The sequence below is a fragment of the Diabrotica virgifera genome, chromosome 1 (assembly GCF_917563875.1).
Source record: "Diabrotica virgifera virgifera chromosome 1, PGI_DIABVI_V3a".
Classification (NCBI taxonomy): Eukaryota; Metazoa; Arthropoda; class Insecta; order Coleoptera; family Chrysomelidae; genus Diabrotica; species Diabrotica virgifera.
The window spans coordinates 62280908-62303875 of record NC_065443.1 but is presented as its reverse complement, the minus strand read 5'-3'; the positions used below and the strand labels follow the sequence as shown (position 1 = coordinate 62303875).

Genomic DNA, 22968 nt, shown 5'->3' with positions numbered 1-22968 from the left:
GGTAAATTAGTAGTTTTTTACGTTTTTCGTCAATATTTCTAAAACTATGCTTTAGCGTAAGGAATGTTCTATAGGAAAATGTTCTACGTAAAATTTAAAACAAAAAGGGTTTGATACATAATTGTTATAAAATCCACGGTTCCAGAGTTACGGAGGGTGAAAAGTGGAGGTTTTCGATACTTTTTATATCTACCGATTTCTCCCCCCTCTCCCGCCAAACCCGACTCTGAAAATGGTGTGACTTTTTTCTGAACATTATGTGGACCATATAGAACAATTTGGTGTTGGATGATAATTTTCACTTTGGATGTCTGGGTTTTTGGTATAGTTATATCATAAATATTGCCCAAAAAATATAAAAAGTATCGAAAACCTCGACTTTTCACCCTCCGTAACTCTGGAACCGTTGATTTTATAACAATTATGTATAAAACCTTTTTTGTTTTAAATTTTACGTAGAACATTTTACTATAGAACATTCCTTACGCTAAAGCATAGTTTTAGAAATATTGAAGAAAAACGTAAAAAAACTAATAATTTACCGATTTCTCCCCCATCTCCCCCCCCTCAAACCGGACGCTCAAAATGGTGTAACTTTTTACTGAACAATATGTGGACCATATAGAACAGGGGTGTCCAACTTGCAATGCCTCAAGGGCCAAAACTAAAACCTTTGATGTTGTCGCGGGCCATATAATAATTTTGTTACAAGTAATAACAAAATAAAGTGAGGTATAAAAATAATTAAAACAAAAAAGAGTATTATTTCTTTTATTGCTCAACAACTACATTTTTTTATAAACGGAAAATTTATTGATAACACTTTTCAATAATCAAGACAAACAGTGCAAAAGCAACGAAAAAGATGTATCCAATTAGTGTGAGGACTGTGGTCGATCGGCTTCATCCACAAATGAAGAAATGTCCACCTCCAGTTCACTTGTAGACAGTCTCATAAGATGACGTAAGGAAGAATCGGTAAGGTTGCTTCTGTTTTTGTTTTTTATGTATTTCATGGAGGAAAAGGTACTTTCACATGTATATGTGCTTCCGAACATTGACGTCATTTTCAGTCCAAAATCTCGCAGGTTTGGGAATTTCTCCTTTGACAGTAATTTGAAAAATTCAGGTCCCTTTCCTTGTCTGGTGATTAGGAACATGTCTGCTTGAAGATCACATAACTCAAGCTGGGAGTTGGGTGGTTGATCATCAATGGTTGCTCCAAGAGGGTTATTATAAAGTAGTACACTGCTTTTGAGACTTTCAATTTCTTCAAATCTTGTATTGAATTTATCAATAACTTGTTCAATTTGTGAAATGCAGGATGAAAACTCAATATTTTCCTCACTGTTGAATTCTTCTGCTATTTGCAGACAGCTAGGGAAGTGTGTCAGGTTGTTCTTTTCCAAAGCACGTTTAAACACGTTCAGCTTATTCCGGAATCCGTTTATCATTCCGATCAAATCAGAAACCGTCTGGTTTCTTCCTTGAAGACTCAAATTTAACATGTTAAGATGATTAGTCAGATCTGTTATAAAAGCTAACTGTCTTAAGAATTCTGGATCCTTAAACTTCTCTTCCAGTTCAGTTGTGTCAGATGAAACGTATTTGTTGAGGAATGCAGGGATTTCCTTTCTTATGGCAAAAAATCGTTCCATGCACTTTCCTGCACTCAGCCACCTTACATGGTTGTACATTAGCAAGTCTCCATACTCAGCCTCTGTTTCCACTAAAAACTGCTTAAGTTGCCTGTGTAAAAGAGATCGATTTCCACCTCTAATCATATTTATAATCTTAATCACGGTTTGGAAAACTTGATCTTCCTTGACTGATTTTCCACATAAAGCTCCCTGATGTATAATACAATGAATTATTGGGCAAGTGACACCATTCTCTCGAAGCAGACCCACTAATCCAATTTTCTTACCTGTCATTGATGGGGCCCCGTCTGTTGCTATGGCTGAACATTTATCAAAGCCTCCAATTCTGTCAAATGTTTTCTTCACAGCCTCATAGATGTCTTTTCCTTTTGTTGTTCCATAAAGAGGACAAATATCAAATAACTCCTCTTTACTGGTAAAATCATCAAAAGTAGTGCGCACAAATATTAACAGCTGACTAACATCGGTTTGATCACCCAAGTAGCAATTTTTCGACGCATTGGTTGTCAGTACAAACAAATGCACTGTCTACAACGTTGACCGAGAGCATTTTCAGTTGTTTCGGCCAACGTCCCCTACCCCGACCGACATTACGATGTTACAACCTGTAGTTATACGGGCAACTAATTTATTACCATTTTGACAACTACATATCACACTTCAGTTTTTTCAACAATCGCAACGACTTAAAAATGTTATAATGCTAAACTAATTATTATATATTTTATTTTGATAGAAATTTTCGATTTATTTAACAACCTGTTTATTTATTTTTTTAATAGCTGGTTTCCATTCCATTGTTTTTTCAGTAGATTTGAGATTTGATAACCATCTTTGTATCTGCTTTGGTAGACAGGGTTGCCAGGTCAGTTTTAACTCTTTCAGTAGTTTTGTTTTCACAAAATCAGTAGATTCTTTTTAGGCCATGTAAATATACAGTAATACAGTGATATGCACATCCGTCCTAAATGTCCCAAGAGCAATTCCACAAAATTGGAAACCTAATTATTCCAAACCACCAACTGGTAATTATCATTTTTTAACTAAAATCTACTAAATCAAAAACTAAAATATACTTAGTATATTATAAGTATTTTTGAAAAATTTAAACGCACAAAGAAAGATTACGTTATTACCGAGGACCGAAAGTCCCTGAAAACTTCTATAATGTTTATTTTAATACGTTACAGGGGTGAAAAAAGAAACAATTTAGTGACTTTTAATTCCAAATATCTCGTTCAAAAGAAACGTTTTGGTTTTTCTAAATAATGCAGTCTTTCATTCTGCGTTTAAATTTTTCAAAAAGACTTATTATAGTTTCCTCATGATTCGAAAAAAATGGATCAAATTCCATGGAAATATACCAATAAAAATCTACTAAAAAATATTGCCTACTAGAATTTTTTAAAAAATATCAAAAATCTACCAAAAAAGTAGAAATCTACTAAATGTGGCAACGCTGTTAATGAGAATGATACACTTTTGACACTGGTCACATGACCTCTGTCACCCAATAAGAGGGTGCGTTCTAAAATGGTTTTGATAGTCGGCGCGGCCGGGTTTGGTTGGCGATTGGACTTCTAAGTTGTCTTATCCGTCTAAGGTTGGTAATAGGTATTTTTTTAGTAATATTGGTAATATTGTTTAATGCGCCATTTTGGTTTTACTTGAGATTTTTGGGATGTAAAGAAAATGAAAACACAGAATATAAAAAATGCAGGCATTTTCTGATAACTTTAAAAGCACCATCAATACATTAAATTTATACAGAACATCTTTAACATAAATTTTGACTTTTATATTAAAATTTGATTTTTTAAATTTGCTTATTTTTTGTCAAAAATATCATAGAAAAAGCAGCGCGTGTGTTTTTTAAAGGTGAAATATCCATATTTGACGGTAATCTGAGATGCGTTTATAAATTTCACATCAGGTAATTAGTCCTTTATGTATTTATATCATATAAATTTAAATACCCAATACGATGTCAAAACAGTTTACTTTTTGGTTTTCGCATTCACCATACAGGTGTTAAAAATATAGGTAAAAAAACATAACTAGTCTGACTCCTTGAGCAACCATTGCACGCGCAGGTGCTTTTTATAGTCGCTTCAGTTGTCTTATGCAACGGTTACGAAACGATGTTGCTTAAACAGGAGGTTGCCTAGGCAACGTCAAGACAACTCAAAAATCGTCCACCAAATCAGTGCAGAATAGGGTCGTCTTTTAGGCAATAACGTTGTAAGAAAACGTTGCCACGCGGTAGACAACGTTGTCGCGTCGACAAATTGCTACTTGGGCAGTGCTTTCATCCAAACAAAGTGAGAAATATGAACTTTTCTTAACCAGGCTAAGCATAGATTTTTCTACTTGCTCACCCATAGCAACAATCCTTCTTTGTATGGTTTTATGTGAAAGTGGCACTGATTCAAATTTCTCCGCCATTTTAGAATCACCAAAAGCTTTGGCCATTTCAACAGCACATTTTTTTATCAAATTGCCATCAGTGAAAGGTTTTTTTGCCTTTGCCAGCTCAAGCGACACGGCATAAGATGCATGCAAAGAATGCGTTTGAGAGTGTAATATTTTACTGAACATACCAGTTTGCTGTTTAAGCTTTTTCTTCAAATATGCAACTAGGGCACGCCGACTTTCATTTGTGTACGTAGCATACTTATTTTCATGCACTGTTGTGTAATGTCTGCTCCACATTATATTCTTTAGGCACTGAAACGACATTCATGCACACTAAGCACTGCAACTTTCCATTATTGTTAGCAATCAAGTAATCACTCTCCCAACTTTCTTTGTAAATTCTGTTCTCACTATCAATTTTCCGTTTTACTGGTTTTACACTCATTATTGTATAAGAGGAATCAAGACAAAGAATTAATCAAGTTCACTGTTCACTAGCAACGTAATAGATTAGCTGACTAGTCAACGTGACAGTAGCACACTGGCATGATGGCGGCTAGCGACGGATGGTAAGCAGTGGGAGGTGTGGCCTGCGTGAACTGTGATGCGCAGTTCTCATAGTGGAGGAGGACGATTGTGTTTGTGTTCGTTACACGTCGGCGAAGCGGCACGCGGTACAGCAATTGTGATGTAAAAACACTGCTAAACCATAAAATATAAATTAAAAAATCTTTTTTCACAGTGGCAGCATTTAAAGAAAATATATGCTTTTCGAAAATCTTACGTGGGCCACAACAAATAGCCTCGCGGGCCGGATGCGGCCGCCAGTTGGACAACCCTGATATAGAACATTTTGGTGTTGGAGGAAAACTTTTACTTTGGATGTTTGGGTTAGGCCTTTTTTTGGACCAGTTATACTATACTACCTCCGTAACTTTGGAACCATTCATTTTAGAAAGATTATGCATAGGGCCTTTTTTATTTCAAATTTAATGTAAAACAATTTTGTATAGAGGGTTGTTCATGCTAAACCGCATAGTTTTAGAAATATTGGCGAAAAACTTAAAAACTACGAATTTACCGATTTCTCCCCCCTCTCCCCCCCCCAATCCCGACGCTCAAAATGGTGGGACTTTTTTCTGGACATTGTGTGGACCATATAGAACAATTTGGTGTTGAAGGATAACTTTCACTTTGGATGTCTGGGTTATGCCATCTTTTGGATCAACTATACTATACTATATTGTTTATATGATCTGTAAGTTTGATTATCTTGAAGTGCTTATTTTTGAAAAAATTTGGTTTTATAGTAAAACAAAATTTTTGAAAAATTTCCTTTTTTTAAAATAACTTAAAAAGTCTTAGTGATAAGAAAAATCTTACAGAGTAAAAAAATATAGGTTTTGTTATTATAAATATGCTAGTTTCATTTTGTTTTTCCGCAAGACAAAAATTGGTTAAGATATGGCTGTTCAAAATTTGCATACGCTCGTGATTAGTGACTCGTTCAAGCTTTTTTAACTATAACCCTTTCAAAAATAAGCACTTTAAACCGGTGAGACTGACAGATCATATAAAAAATAGATAAGTAAGTAAATTGTTTGTAAAGCGGTAGCGATTATGGCTAAACATGGTCAAATTTGCATGATTTTTTTCCAAAAAAAAAGAGGACCAACTTTATTTTGAGCGTAACTCGCTTATTTTTAATGCTAGAAACTTTTATGAACAATTCTAATAAAGCTTTTTATAAACACTTTAAAAAAGTTTAAATAGGTTTTTCCCGAAAAGTGCTTAATTTTTCGGTGATTTCACCTTGAAATATTCGATTTGAAATTAGACACACAATAACGTATTTTTCATGAGCTAAAACTTTGTTTTTACTCGATTGATAGACTTTACGGAAACACATTTTTTTTCAGTTTTTTATAAGCTACACTTTTGAGAGGGATAGTTTTTTCGATCAAGTGTTTACTTTTTGAGTTATTTGCGAAAAACCGTCCGAAAACGTAGTTTTTTTTGTCGAAAAATAAACATTTTCAATCAAAAATAATTCCAAGAAGTATTGACTACATAAAAAACTCTATAGAACAAAAGTTGCTTAAAATCAGTGAATTTATCCATTTCCGGTCTTATCTTGAAAATATGTTTTTTCACCAACGAGAAGGGGGGACTGTCACCCCCCAAGTAAAAGCAACCAACGGCACAATTTCAACTTTCAAGTGGAGGGTAAGCAGAACCTATATCCAAATTTTCATGCAATTCGGAGTTGCCCCTGATTATTTCATTCATAGGAGTTTCTGACCAATAGAAAGCTACAGAAATCTAAATTAAACTGATAACTTTTTTGATAATTGCCCGTCGTCAAGCATATTACGTCAGATGCCCTTCGTTGCTACGAAAAAATACATTCAGTGACATTAATGACAAATATTTTAAAAATTATAGAAGTGATGACTTTCAACCGTCAAATACATATTTATAACAACTGTGTGTTTAATTGTACTAATTTGTACTTACATAAATAAATTACAATAAAATTTTGGTTTTGAACAGTTTTATTCACGAAATAATCGCAACAAATTGCACTCGATCTCTAAAATTAATATAGAATTTTTGCCCTCGTGACACTTTGATATTATTAAAACTGTCAAAGTGCCACTCGGGAAAATTCAATAATTTTAGGGCTCTTGTGCAATTACTACTGAAAATTACACGGTATCGCCGTATTTCCCGTTCATTTACTGGGCTATAAACAAATTTATGTAAATTAAACTATGGTTAAGAACGGATGGAAATATGCGATCAAATTACCGACACTGGCGATTAATTTGGAGAATCACTCAAATTGTCTGTTGTATTAGGTTTATAATTTCTTCTCCTATAACCCAACGATAATGGCTTTCCCTAGAATCAGTAATCAAAAGACTGATTTAACAGTATCAGGCCTTAACCCTCTGTTTTACAAAACAAATTTTTAAAGCAGTGTTATATACAAACCGATAATATTTTAGAAAATCTGATTCAAAATTATATCTCGATTTCGTGGCTTATTACCTTGATTTAATCAGCTAAACATCTTAATGCAAAGCGAAAACCACAGCTACATAAAATATATGAGGAAGTGACATGTATTTTAAAAACTCTAATGGACTGCTTTAACAAGAATTTTTCAAGAATAGGATGATATAAATGAAGTTGATTTTAAAAACCCTATAAATTTTTTAACAAGTTGATAATACTAAGTATACATTTTGGATCATCAATTATGTTGAGTCAATATTGATAGAAATATTTTGAATTCAGTTAAAGTAAAATGTTTAGATTTTTATGCTGAAAGTACAAAGCAAATATTTCTCAGATTTTCCCTAAAAAATTCTATAATTGAAAAACTTAAGTCCCATTTAAAATCCCATTTGTGCAAAATCCAAAGAAAAGAACACAATGTTTGATGTTGCATCGTTATTTCCAAATTTAATTCATCTTGATGTAATTCAGGATCTGGACAATGAATGGAGATTGTTAAAAAACTGTGCGATGGATGAAATTGAAAATGCTATTTCAGTATTTTGGATGGAAGTTAAATGGATGTAAAAATAAGGGATTCGCCAAAATTTCCAAAATTCTCGTTTATCCCATTCTAGTGCGGCTGTAGAAAGAAGTTTCTCCCTAATTAATTTGATCAAAACACAATTTCGTAATGAATTAAACATGTTCTACTAAGTAGAACTTTACAGATAACGAAAATAAAGACTAGCGATTCCGACCCTATGTAAAGGTTAAGTTTATAGTAAAGCAATGAGGATAATGTAGCGGTTCACATAGATTCACCTCTATGTTAACAAACGCGTACTTACCGCTTAGTTACAACTTCGTAAATTACTTAAATGTGTATTTACCGCTTAGTTACAACTTGGCGCCTCTTACCGCTATCCTCGACGCTCACCGCTTCACTATAAACTGGGATAAGGTTCTAAATACATTCAGTTGTGTATTTATTTTATTTGGTATTTCAATACCTTTATGGATGTACTAAGTATTTTTCCAATAAAGAAGTGTTTGTATCTGTAGTTTCAAAATAAAAATAAAGTTTCTTTCTTGGATTTGATATTTTTATTACATTTATGGATTTTAATAGGTACAAATTAAGCATTTTCCGACTTTACACTATTTTCAGTAGTCGAGTTTCACGATTTTTTACTTCACTTCATCTGGCAACCCTGCCCACGTAACAATGATGTTCACACACCATACATGTGCATATACATATTCTATTATAGACGTTTCACGACCGTTAATCTTTCGGATCGAATTAATGCCATCTTTTGATTAGAAAGGAGAACTAAATTAACAAATTTTAGTTACGCGGGCGTTTCAAACAATAAATTTTGCGGTATTTTTTAATTAAAAGGTACAGATAACTAACAGAAAGGCAAATCAATGTTTTATTCAATAATTATACAATAAAATAAATGAAAATGAATATCAATACAGTTATACAATAAATAGCCCATTGAAATGTTACATTTAGGGTTGCATTTCTTGGAAGAGTCAATTTTATTTTTTCAATGTGTAGGGGGGTTCAGTAGAAGCTTAAGTTCAAGTTTTGGGGTGCCACCCTTGTCCCTCGGCCTCCATCTTGGAAAAAGAGCTGCAAAGGGCTTTCGCGCTGTATCTACCAAACTAACAACCCTACAGAAAATTTTATAAGACATAAAATGTAGCAAATTAAATTTTCTACAATTTTATATGTATTACTTTTTATCGTCAAGTGACCAACAAAAAAGTTATAAACAAAAATAAGAGAAAATTTTGTAAGAAGTTTCATTTTGGAGGTTATAACTTTTTTCCGTTCATTTCACAATGAAATAACATCATAGCGATTTTCACTATAAAGTTGTTTAATTATATTCATTTATGTAGGTTTTACAGCGCTCCAAACTTGACCAGCTCGAGTTCTCATAGGAACACAATAAAAACAAAACCTTAGGCTTACTTTTCTATCTATATATTTATTATGATTTTAACATTCCTATGCTATTATAATTAAGGTATTTTTGATCCTTTTCCTGCCACCTATGAGGTAGAGGCTGGAGGCGCGTTTTTTGTGTGGTATACCCAATAGGCCTAATCCACGGACAATTTCTAGTAGTCCTGTCGCCAGTGGGGGTACAACGGCCTCCTTAATTCAGATGGACTTACCCAAGTTGTTTTTATGTATTTTGACCCGTAGAACACGAATTTTTTGGGTAACAGTCGATCCGGATGTCGATAAGATTGTTATAAACAAAGAACTTGAGGAATCACATAACAGCGATTTTTCGCAAAACAAAACATTTTTTTGTATTTTTTGGGTCATTCTAAGCAAAAAATGTTTTTACAAGTTTTTTCGTAGGATGCATATTTTTCGACATAAACGCGGTTGAACTTTCAAAAAATCGAAAATTTGCAATTTTTGAACCCGAATAACTTTTGATTGAAAAATAAAATACCAATTCTGCTTACCGCATTTGAAAGTTCAAGTCGAATTCTATCGGTTTTGATTACTTTCATTGCTAAAAATTAATTTTTGAAGTTATATACTTTTTTAGGCGCGATTGAGAGTAAAATTTCATAATACTGCGCGCATGCGCACACAGACAGTATGGCGTTTAGTTGCTATCTTTCAAGTTATGTATAAATATATCAGTGCAAGAAAAGGTGTGAAAAGAATATATTAGTGTTTTTAGTAAATATATTTATTATAATTTTTGTGTCTTTGGATTTGTCTTCCTCAGGAGTAAGGTGAGTATTATTAAAACATTTTATTGTATATTTATTATACTTCACCTTGCCTGTTTTTTAGCGTGAATTGTCATTAGATACGTCCGAACCGATACAGACACAGTCCTCGTAGCGTATTTGGTATAGCATTGGCCAGAGATCGAGAGGTTTTGAGTTCGAATCCTATACTTTTTTTATTTTTTTGAAAGCGGTAAGCACAAAATTAGTTTGGTGTTAAAAAAAAATTAAAACAAACTGTTTAAAGTATATTTATTTTTAAGAAATCTTATAATAGAAGTATAACTTCTTACGTGCGTACAAAGTACACACACATTCTTTTTTTATTGTTAAACAAACCTATAAACAAATAGTGATTGAATGATATTTTCAATGCATTTCTCATTTGAAATCGAAGGAATAGGCGAGCATACAGACAATTACGTACATTAAAACGCATGTATTGGACACGGGAAACACCATGTGTTTATGGCTTTGTTCAACAAATAAAAATTTAATTTTTAGCAATGCAAATAATCAAAACCGATAAAATTTGACTTGAACTTTCAAATGCTGTGAGCAGATTTGCTATTTTATTTTTTAATCAAAAGTTATTCGGGTTCAAAAATTGCACTTTTTCGATTTTTTGAAAGTTCAACCGCGTTTATCTCGAAAATTATGCATCCTACGAAAAAACTTTTAAGGCCATTTTTTGCTGAGAATCACCCAAAAAATACAAAAAAATGTTTTGTTTTGCGAAAAATCGCTGTTATGTAATTCCTCAAGTTCTTTGTTTATAACAATCTTATCGACATCCGGATCAACTGTTACCCAAAAAATTCGTGTTCTACGGGTCAAAATACATAAAAGAAATTTGGGAAAGTCCATCTGAATTAAGTAGGCCGTTGTACCCCCTGGCGACAGGACTATAGACAAAATAATATTATTTATTATTACATCTTAAAAAACATCTATCATAGTTATATTTTTTCATTTTTTTTTTCGATGGTCCAGGCTGCGAGTCAAGATCTGAATCAGTATCCGAGGTTAATTTTTTTGGTATAATGAGAGTTAGAGTTGGCGTCATTGTCGGTAATTCATCTTCCAATTAATTTTCTTCAATAATTAATGTTGATATGTCCACGATGTTGCTGCAACTTTCACCACCACAATGAAGTCACACTGCTGAACATTTGAGGTCTGCTTTTCGGCAACCACATGCACTTTCAGTTTCCATTGCATCTGCAAAAGATGAATTTAATAAGCTCGGGGGTACTGACGGCTTGGAAGTTTGGATTGGTATCCAAAATTTTCCAGCCCCAATCTTCTGGATCACAATGTTTACCGAGCCATGACTGAATCTGGTGATACACTCGAAGTCTGTGGAAACGGGCTGCATCTTGTGTTGGAGGAAGTGAGATAAGATATTAAATGCATTTTTTGTCTCTATTTTAGCGAATCGTTTGTATATCAGGATTTCCAGAAAATCGTCTTTATTTCCGCCATATAAAGAGATGAAAAACTTTCGCCGATAACAGTGAGTAAAGATGGCTCGATTTTCCCACTGACAAATAATTTTCCCCAGAGCTTTCTTACAAATAAAATAACCACCACTTATGATGCACGCTTACAAAAAACACAAAATGCTTATCTAATCACAAAAATATAAATTTTACCCAGAAGACTCTCAATCTGTAAAACTCAAAATACTTTTCACAATTATTTAATACGACTGCACGTGGCGAAATAGGTAGCACAATGTAAGAATAAGTTAAGTAAAGGGGAACCGACTACTGTGCCACCTAGGATAAATTATAATAATAAAAGTAATAGCAGGCAGATATTCAGTCCGGTGCGGAAGAAGAATGACGTAACTGTAAATTTTGTCAATTACTGTTTATTGCGTAATTAACTTCTAAAATACTATATACAGATGATATAAAAACGACCGAACTGTAAAAATGTGCTAACCCCCTTTAGTAGTTGCGTCGTTACTGAAATACGCGCTATGTTAGACCTTGTTTTAGATGCATAATGATGCAATAGTAGATAGGGTTGAAAATGGCCCGACTAAATTAATATAATGAAATTCGAACCAATATCGATGAAAATAAAAGCCATCGTTGTCAAAAAACAAACGCCATACCGATACTCCTGGACGATGACTCTTTATTTAATCCCTATTTTAAATATTTAAAAATCGTTTTTTTGCTCTTCTGAAGAATTTTGCATTTTGCGGTTGCGTCATTCTTCTTCTGGACCGGCGAATTTGTCCTCAAACAACTTCTTGTGACTTTTCTATATATGCTTAGGGTTCTAAGTTTTATAGTGGGGAAAATAAGGTCAAAAATAGATTAATAATAGCATAGGAATGTTAAAATAATAATAAATTGTATGTAAAAAATATACGTATAGATACAAAAGTAAGCCTAACGTTGGGTTTTTATTGTATCTCTATGAGCATTTGAGAATCTGGTCAAGTTTGGAGCGCTGTAAAACCTAGATAAATAAATAGAATTAAACAACTTTATAGTTGAAATTGTTCGCTGAAAAATCATCTACAAAATTGCTAAAGTATTATTTTATAGTAAAATGAACTGAAAAAAGTTATAATCTACAAAAGGAAACTTGATAAAAAATTTTTACTTATTTTTGTTTATATCTTTTTTGTTGGTCACTTGACGATAAAAAGCAATACAAACAAAATTGTAGAAAATTTAATTTGCTATATTTTATCTGTTATTAGATTTTCCGTAGGGTTAATAGTTTACAAGATATAGCGCGAAACCCCTTTGCACCCCTTTTCCAAGATGGCGGCCGGGGGACAAGAGTGGCGACCCCAAAAACTTGAACTTAAGCTTCTACTGATCCCCTATACACATTAAAAAAAATTGACTCCTCTAACAAATGCACTAAAACCTAAAAAATGTAACATTTCAATGAACTAAAAATTAGATTAAAAATATTAAACTATCTACATAAAAAATACTAAGGCCCGGTCGGTTGTACCGGGTGTCCTAATAAGAATGGCTCTCGGCCATATCTCAGGAACCGTTTATAGTACAGCTTTGAGAAAAAAATATTTATAACAAAAGTTGCCTCGGGAAAAGCCTGGAAATTATTTTCATATTTGTAGGTCCACCGCTAAAGGGCGTAATTTAATTTCAAAATTAAAATTTTACAAAATTTACATAATAAAAGGGCACTGGAAATCCATTCATCGTATTCTTCATAGAATTCTACGCATATTTGATTTCACAAGTTTAAGCCCCGTATTCATAGTCGGTACTCAAGTCAGCGTCGATGCTAAGGTCGACCTTGAAAAAATTTGTATACTTTGTATAAGAATTTGTTCAAGGTCGGACTTGACTCAGACTTGAGTCTCGACTATGAATACGGGGCTAAGTCTACCTTTGCAAATAAGAGCTGGGGGTGAGTGGGAACCTTCTTATGAAAAAATGGCTGTAAGTCCGGTTCTGCTAAATCGAATTTTGCATACTTGGTCTTGTTGAAAACAGCTCTTTTTCGTCAATGTAAGAGTCTTATTTTCGAAATAGCCTAGTAAGTAATATGCCAGCTAATAGGCGTAGTTTAATTATTTTTGGAAATCTAGTTTTCTTTGGAGAATATTAAATAAAAGTATGCATTTTTAATCCTCTATTACAAAATTAGACCAAATAAGCAACATAATACCGAATACCGCATGTCGATACTTTTTTTCTATCTCGAGATATCTTAAGAAACGTGTAAATTTTAAACAACTGTTAATGTCACCGATAAACGAAGTTAAAGAAAAGTAGTGTGCTATGGAAAAAACAAAGAAAAATTTTCCAGGTGTAAACGTATATATAATTAATTAAAACAACAATAAGACAAACAACACTATAAAATATAACAAAGAAATAAAAGCAACTACCTACTTACTTAGTGACGACATAAATGTTTAAATTGTTGCCCATCATTCTCGATGCACTTTACTCTTTTCGGTTTACTCTTTCAAAAGTAGATTGAACAGCAGTCTCAATTTCTGCTTTCGTAATGCTTTGAATGGCGTTTCGTATTCTCTCTCAAATATACTCTAAAGAGTAGATTGAACAGCAGTCTCAATTTCTGCTTTCGCAATGCTTTGAATGGCGTTTCGTATTTTCTAGATTCTAGATCATGTTTTCTCGAGTAGTGGGCCTAGGGCAAAAAAGGTCTTTAATCCGTCTCCACAAATAAAAGTCTAAATCAGTTACATCTGTTGCTATTCAATCTACTCTTGAAAGAGTAAATGCTTGCATCCAAAATGATGAGCAACAATTTGAACATTTAGGCAGTCACTAAGACTAAGTAAGTACCTACATAGTTGCTTTTATTTCTTTGTTATATTTTATAGTGTTGTTTGTCTTATTGTTGTTTTAATTAATTATATACGTTTACATCTGGAAAATGTTTATTTGTTTTTGCATACTTGTATTTAATAATTTCCAAAAAAAAAACAGATTTCTGAAAATAATTAATTAACGCCTCCTACCTTTAGGCTATTTCGAGAATAAGACACTTACATTGACGAAAAAGAGCTGTTTTCAACAAGACCAAGTATGCAAAATTCGATTTAGCGGAACCGGACTTACAGCCATTTTTTCATAAAAAGGTTCCCACTCACCCCCATCTCTTATTTGCAAAGGTAGACTTAAACTTGTGAAAACAAATACCTATGCGCAGAATTTTATGAAGAATACGATGATTGGATTTCCAGTGCCCTTTCATTAGGTAAATTTTGTAAAATTTGTGAAACTTGTGAAAACAAATACCTATGCGCAGAATTTTATGAAGAATACGATGATTGGATTTCCAGTGCCCTTTTATTAGGTAAATTTTGTAAAATTTTGATTTTTTTATTTTTGATATTCAATTACGCCCTCTACAGGTGGACCTACAATTATGAAAATAATTTACAGGCTTTTCCCGAGGCAACTTTGGTTATATAACTATTTTTTTTCTCAAAGCTGTACTATAAACGGTTCCTGAGATATGTCCCAGAGCCATTCTTATTGGGACAACCGGTGCAATCGAAGTTTAACTCCGGCTCAGCGCCATTACCGAGTTCAGGGCAAGAAGTGCGTCGTACCGTTGATTGACCCATATTAATATTTCAATCAACGGTTGTACCAAAGAATACTTCAACCTTGCTTGGGGTATAGAGTACCAAATCCAATTTTGGCCTCGTTTTCAGTTTCCCCAGGTTTAATCACATGGTTGGAAATAAGATGTACTCCATTACCTGAAATATGAAAGTTACTGTAGTCTGTATACAGGGTGTAACAAAAAGACAGGTCATAAATTAAAACACATATTCTGGGACCAAAAATAGTTTTATTGAACTTAACGTACAAATGTACATGTAGCAGGGTGAGGCAGATAAAGGGCCTATTAGAAATATCTCGAGAACTATAGGTAAGAAAATCATGAAAATTGTTATACAGGGGTTTTGAGGTGTGAACTATTTAATGAAAATATTTTGGTCTCTTTGCTACTTCCGGTTATACCGAAAGTTGATTGTAACTTCGTTTTTTTAAATGGGACACCCTGTATATTTTTACATTTTTGGATTTTCCTCGATTTCTTCTTTCTTAAGGTTTTGTAATATTATACAGGGCAGGTTAAAAGATAATTACGTTTTCTTATTAATTTCGTAGCAATATTCACACCCTGTAGGCTTGTAGCAGTTTGACATAATAAACTCTATTTATGTTCAAATGATTTTTAATATAGTCTTCTATTGTTAACAATTATTAGTATACCTAAATTTTTCGTTTTAGTATACAGGGTTGGTCGAAACACGGAATGAGTATTTTCTGAGTTTTCTTAAATGGAATACCCTATATTTTAGTATTGTAATGAAATGTTGTTTTATGGTACATTTTAATTACTTAAGCACTCCCTATACCTAACTGCTTTAATTTGTGAGTTATTGGTGATTAAAGCAAAACATTAATTAAACACAAAATATGTGAAATTGTATTAGGTTGGCCGTGAAAATATTCAATCACAAATAATTTTTTGGAAATAAATACATATTAATCTAGACTGATACTTAAAATTGCCAATAATGGTTGAACTGTCAAAATACCATCGAAGTTAAGATTGTTGGTGCGATTAACAATTAAGCACAAATTAAAGCAGTTAGGTATAGGGAATGCTTAAGAAATAAAAAAGTACCATGAAATATCATTTCATTACAATACTAAAATATAGGGTGTTCCATTTAAGAAAACTCAGAAAATACACATTCCGAGTATAGACCCACCCTGTATACTAAAATTAAAAATTTAGCTATACTAATAATTGCTAACAGTAGTAGACTATATTGAAAATCATTTGAACATAAATAGAGTTTATTATGTCAAACTACTACAATCCTACAGGGTGTGAATATTGCTACGAAATTAATAAGAAAACGTAATTATCTTTTAACCTACCCTGTATAATGTTACAAAACATTATATTTTAAGAAAGAAGAAATCGAGGAGATCGAAAAATGTCAAAATATACAGGGTGTCCTATTTAAAAAAACGAAGTTATAAGCAACTTCCGGTATAACCGGAAGTACCAAGTAGATGAAAATATTTTCATTAAATAGATCAGTCTTCAAAACCCCATTATTCCAATTTTCATAATTCAGTTACCTTTAGTTCTCGAGATATTTCTAATAGGCCCTTTATCTGCCTCACCCTATATACTCTGGGCTAATTAGCAAAATTCATGGAAAAGTTATTTACCAGCAATTTTATTGCTGGAACCGAATTATAAGATCCTATATATTAATAAAATAGATATGCAAAGTCCGCAGATTGTGTGCTACTTTTTTATAAACAAAATGGCGCCTACAAATCGTATTTTTTTCAATTTTTGCTCTATAACTCCGAAGATTTTAACTTTACGACAAAAACACTCAAATAAAAATTCACCCCAATTAAATTCTGCATAGAGATATGTTTTTCCCGATTTGCTCCGACGAAAATTTTCGTCGAAAAATGCGGGTTTTCCCAACAAAATCTCTAATTTTCAAATAAAGTTTTAGGTAAGTAATTATAAATCAATAATTAAATAACTAGTGACATCAAAGCTTTCTTGGTATAGATTGGAATTACAGAAGCCGGTGAAAATTAAACGAATATTTTAGCAACAATTCAATTGCTAATTAACAATTTACGATCTCAATAATAACCAAAATAATCATGATACATTGATCAAACTTATGATGAGATGCTTATTTAATATTTTAACGACAAAAATTTTTTCGTTTTTTACATAATCTTTAAATTTTGAAAAAAAAATAGTAATAATACGCTGGTCTAATTAGTAAAGTACAAAGAAAGGTTATTTACCAGCAATTTTATTGCTGGAATCGAATATTATGATCCTATATAATAATAATATAGGTATGCAAAGTCCGCAAATAGTGTGCTACTTTTTTTATTAACCACACGGCACCCCCAAATCCAGTGGCGTAGCTGAAGATTGGGGGGCCTCCCCGCGACCATTTTTGTGGGCCCCCGTATTATAAACATAACGACAACTAATAACAGTATATAATTACTAAAATATGTGTAAATGATAATATTTGGCATTTCTTTAAAGTCTTCATCAGTTAGTGTTTAGTAGATTCATCAGTAGATTTTTTGGGAATAGACATGAAAACCTATTATACCTACATGTATCTTAATCCGACAAACCTATTAGTAAGTTGTTTGAAAACATTAACTTCACAACTTTTTTGCGACCTACAAGTTTATTTTTTCGTCGCAGCTGAGCTCATCGTAAATTTTTTTATACGTTTTATCCATTTATTTTTAAATTTCGGTACATTACCCCACTATTCTGCGCTTCCTGCTGCTTTTTCTAAAGTTTCGAAAAACGAATTTCTCATTTCTCGAAGATTATCACGATTTTTTTCAAAAAGTTGAAGGGCGACCGTTAACTCTGCCATTTCAGATTGCAAAAGTTTTGATATTAGATTAATAAATTTAAGTATTTTAGATTGAATAGTAATGTTACCTAGTAATGTCGTGGACATCGCATACCTCAAACGAAGAAGTGCTGCATAGAATAGGCAAGGCAAGAGAACTTTTCAACGCAGTGAAAGTTAGAAAAACATCATACCTGGGCCACATACTGAGAAATAATAAGTACCAATATGCTCAACTTATAGTGAAAGGAAAGATCGAAGGAAGGAGAGGACTAGGAAGGAAAAGACTATCGTGGCTAAGAAACATCCGACAATGGACAGGGCTAAATTTTGAACAGCTAATAAGAACAGCTGAAGACAGAGAAGGGTTTGCAATTGTAGTAGCCAACCTCCATTGAGGAGACGGCACTTTAAGAAGAAGTAATGTTACCGACTTTAAAATCATTCATATGCTCTAATACATTAGCTTCTAATTTTTCATCGTTTTTTAGATAGCAGTGAAATTTTCGTTAAAGATTTCATTACTTTGTCGGATAGCTCAACGCAAAGCCATAACAGCATCATGTCTGGATGACCACAGAGTTTCACATAACCTTTCTAGTTTTGACAAACGCGATGAATCCAAGGTTATAATAGTACATAGTGCATTTCATTTCTTAATACTCACACTAAAAAAAACATAAACTTTTAAATATATCCCACAATAACCAACTCCTGTACACCAGCAACGTTATCATTCAACACTAGGTTTAGATTATGGGATGCACAATGCATATAGGAAGATGTTTTTTCAATGTCAGTTATGCGCCTTTGTACGCCTGAATTTGTACCATTCATCATAACGCTTCCCCATCATACCCCTTTCCATTGCAGTTGTGTACGGAAAGGTGCTTTGGTTGTATAAATTTTAAAATTTCATTTACAAGACCTTCTGCACTTTGGTCTAATATGCGAATAAATCCCAAAAAACTTTCAACAACTTATCCTTTGGAAGGTAAATTATTTTCATAGCAAGTTATTTTTACATACCGGAAAATAAAAGTAAACTAATCGTGCTTTGAAATATCTTGAGTGCTGAGTGGTATTAAGAATTATTGAATAAAAATACATTTTTTTAATTAAGTTAATCAATTTGTTTTCAGTTTCTTGAGCCAACAAATTTATAACTTCGTTTTGTATTTGGGGGCTCAAGTAATTTGTTTTTAAGTTATTGTTTTTATGGATTAATTTAGCTAAAACAGGATCATATTTAGCTAGTAAAAGAACCACAGACAAAAAATTACATTTTTGTGATCCACTTTAATCTAAACTACCAACATGCCTACGAAACGCTAAATTGCACCCGGAAAGAGTAAGAGTTACGCCAATTACCCGCTTCATTACTTCCTTCCAAATTCCCTATTTTGATGCTTATTGGGAAAATATGTTTTGATCCCAAATTTAAAAGAAAGTAGAAGTATCAAGCTTGAAGGCTTTAAGGGGCCTGCGGGCCTGTCAGCTACGCCACTGCCCTAATCGTGTTTTTTTCAATTATTGGTCTAGAACTCCGAAGATTTTAATTTTACACCAAAAACACTCAAATAAAAATTCACCCTAATTTAATTCTACATAGAGGCATGTTTTTACCGATTCGCTCCGACGAAAATTTTTCTCGGAAAATGTGGGTTTTCCCAACAAAATCTCGAATTTTCAAATAAATTTTTTGGGCAAGTAATTATTTATCAATAATTAAATAACTTGGTGAAATAAAAGCTTCCTTGGTATAGAATAACTGCAGAAGCCGGTAAAAATTAAACAAATATTTTAGCAACAATTCAGTTGTTAATTAACAAGTTACAGTCGCAATAACAACCAAAATAACCATGAGACATTGATCAAACTTAGAAAGATTATAAAGATGTGATGCCTATTTAAAATTTTGTCGACAAAATATAAATTTTTCATTTTTTTGGATAATCTTTAAATGTTAAAAAATAGTTATAAACAAATTAATATTTCTCAGAAATTGTTTATTATATTATAATTTTAAAAAATACTTAAAATGCATGTTTCAAAGGTCTTGAAAATGAATGCTTTAAAAAAATTTTCCAACCATTTGCAAAAAAGTTATGAAACAGCAAAGTAAACATACGATTACTCCGTTGTTTATAATTTGTTTTAATTGTTTCAAAGCTTAAAAGTGAGTTTATGGTACAAACTAATTACTCCCAAAAAATATCAAACATTAGTTCAATGGTTATATTTTAATCAAAGATTAAAATTGTTTTTTTTTTGTAATTTTTAGCGCGAAATTAGGTTTGATACAGAGCCTAAGCTAAAATGTTCACTCGAAGCGACTGACACGCTTTAAACTCGCGCGAGCTGTGTATGTGGGTTATAACATGATACTATAAATAACATATTATTTATAGTATCATGTTTTATAATACATAATAATTTTATTTATTAACTACTGTACGTCGCGCGGCAGTCGTCGCTTCGAGTGAAAATTTTAGCTACGGTACTGTATTAGTCTACTTTCGCGCGTGTAAATTACAAAAAAAAATATTTATAATATTTAGTTAAAATATAACCATTAAACTAAGATATTTTTTGTAAGTAATTAGCTTGTACTTTAAACTCACTTTTACGCTTTGAAAGAATTAAAAAAAATTATAAACAACGTAGTAATCGTATGTTTATTTGCTGTTTCATAACTTTTTTGCAAATGGTTGCAAAAAAGTTTTAAAGCATTCATATTCAAGATCTCTGAAATACGCATTTTACCTATTTTTTAAAATTACAATATAATAAAAACTTTCTGAGAAATGTTAATTTGTTTATAACTATTTTTTTTAAACATTTAAAGATTATGCAAAAAAAGTAAAAAATTTATATTCTGTCGACAAAATGATAAATAGGCATCTCATCTTTATAAGATTTCAAAGTTTGATCAGTGTATCGTAATTATTTTGGTCATTATTGCGACCGTAAGTTATTAATTAACAATTGAATTGTTGCTAAAATATTCGTTTAATTTTTACCAGCTTCTGGAACTATAATCTAAACCAAGAAGGCTTTTAAGTCACCAAATTATTTAATTATTGGTAAATAATTACTTATCTAAAACTTTATTTGAAATTTAAAGATTTTGTTGGGAAAACTTGCATTTTTCGAGAAAAATTTTCGTCGGAGCAGATCGGGAAAAACATGTCTTTATGCAGAATTTAATTTCCGTGAATTTTTATTGGGGTGTTTTTGGTGTAAAGTTAAAATGTTCGGAGTTATGGAGCAAAAATTGAAAAAACACGATTTGGGGGCGCCATTTTGTTAATAAAAAAAGTAGCACACTATCTGCGGACTTTGCATACCTACATTATTAATATATATAATCATAAGCTTCGATTCCAGCAATAAAATTGCTGGTAAATAACTTTTCCCAAAAATGGCCTATTCTCCGATAATCAGCCCAGACTAATACATATAAAAAAAATACAGTCATTTGAAGTTACAGAATGAAAATCGATTTTTTCCAATTATATCGAAAATTATTAGAGATTTTTTATTGAAAATTGGCATGCGGCATTCTTATGGCAGAAACATTAAAAAAATAATATAAGTGAAATTTGTACACTCCCTAAAAAATTTATGGGGGTTTTGTTCCCTTAAACCTTCTAAAACTTTTGTGTACGTTCCAATCAAATCCAGATTTAGCCATACGGCTCACACTCCCTCTAAGGGGAAAATTGACTCATCCCAAATACCTGCGGTATCAAAAGGATTGAGCTCTGGTGGGACTCTTTCCATGTTATCGGGCCCTAGGTGACTTGGTATGCAGGTGTATCTCCCAAGAATTTTCGTACACATCTGGCCGTTGCGAGTAGTACAGCTTTCTGCATGGTCTTGTAAAGATGTTCATTTAGACCCAGCCTTTTTATGCTTTCGAGGAGGTTTTTCAGAATGACTCCAGTAGTAGACATAATAATAGGTATTTATCGTCTGGGTACTGTGCATTCTCCATTGTCTTCGTATTTGAATTTCTAGATCTCTGTACTTGGCGATCTTTTTAGTAAATTTACTACGTAGATTCTCATTGTTAGGTATCGCCACATCAATTAGTGTTGTCAGTGCCGCACCAGCACGTGGTAGCGCCTGTGTGCAAAACATTTAATGGCGCCCAAAAAATAGGCATTTTTAAAAATTATTTTGTTAAATAAAACAATGTCAATAAAAATAAACAATTATTATATTACACAATATTTCACAAAAAAACTTCCTAAAATTGGACCTGTATGAAGACTTAGAAATAGTTAAAGAGAAGCAAAGAAGTCCTAATTGTGTCAATCGCCATGTGTCATTTAACCGAGATTTTCAACCCTTACACCGTCAACTTTTTTCATAAACCACATCAGATACAATTTCCTCTTCTCTGCTACACCATTCATGACTACCACATACATCTATTTCACTCCCAATTGTCGATAAGCAACATCTTACTTTAACTCTTTAATATTCATTTGTACCTCATCCTCTTACATCCACATTATTTTACATTATCTTTAATTTTCCAAAATTCAGCTCCTACATCACATATACAACCACATCCATCAGAATTGAGTCTCTTCCAGCCACCTTTTTTCTTAGCCTCATCTCATAGCTTATAGATTAGATAACTCTTATTTCATAACAACACACTACACATCTTCCATGGTCCAATATCACAACATACTATGTCAGACTTCTCATACCGTCCTACTCCCCCCCATATTTTACAACCATTTCATTTTTAACCAATTTGATGTCAGGTCTCTGGAGGACTCAGTTTCATCAAGTTACTTTAGTCTCATTTTCAGATAAATATCAGATAAAAACAAAACAGTATTTTTACAATTATCATATCACTTTTTCTATCTTTATACAATTTATGTTGAGTCGACTACCAAGTAAGTTATCAGTCATTAAACAATTATCATTTCATCAATACTCTTAAAATCGTACACATATGTACACATTACATACTATTTTGTGTTCCTAGTATAAGGCCTTTACCATTATTTGTCTAATCGTATTGACAATTTTATACCACTAATACAACACCTATTGGTATTGTTGACTGCATAACTTCCTGTAACGTAAACATTTCATTTCCCTATTTTGAATACTTAATTAATGCATTATTTCTAGGGAAAAAATCTTTCATAT

General features: G+C 32.4%; 1 protein-coding gene across 1 annotated transcript in view; it reads left to right on the top strand.

Moving 5' to 3' along the window:
• LOC114341396 (zinc finger protein 271-like) overlaps positions 1-22968 on the top strand; it is a 48600-nt gene that overhangs the window by 10868 nt on the left and 14764 nt on the right. The window lies entirely within an intron of this gene.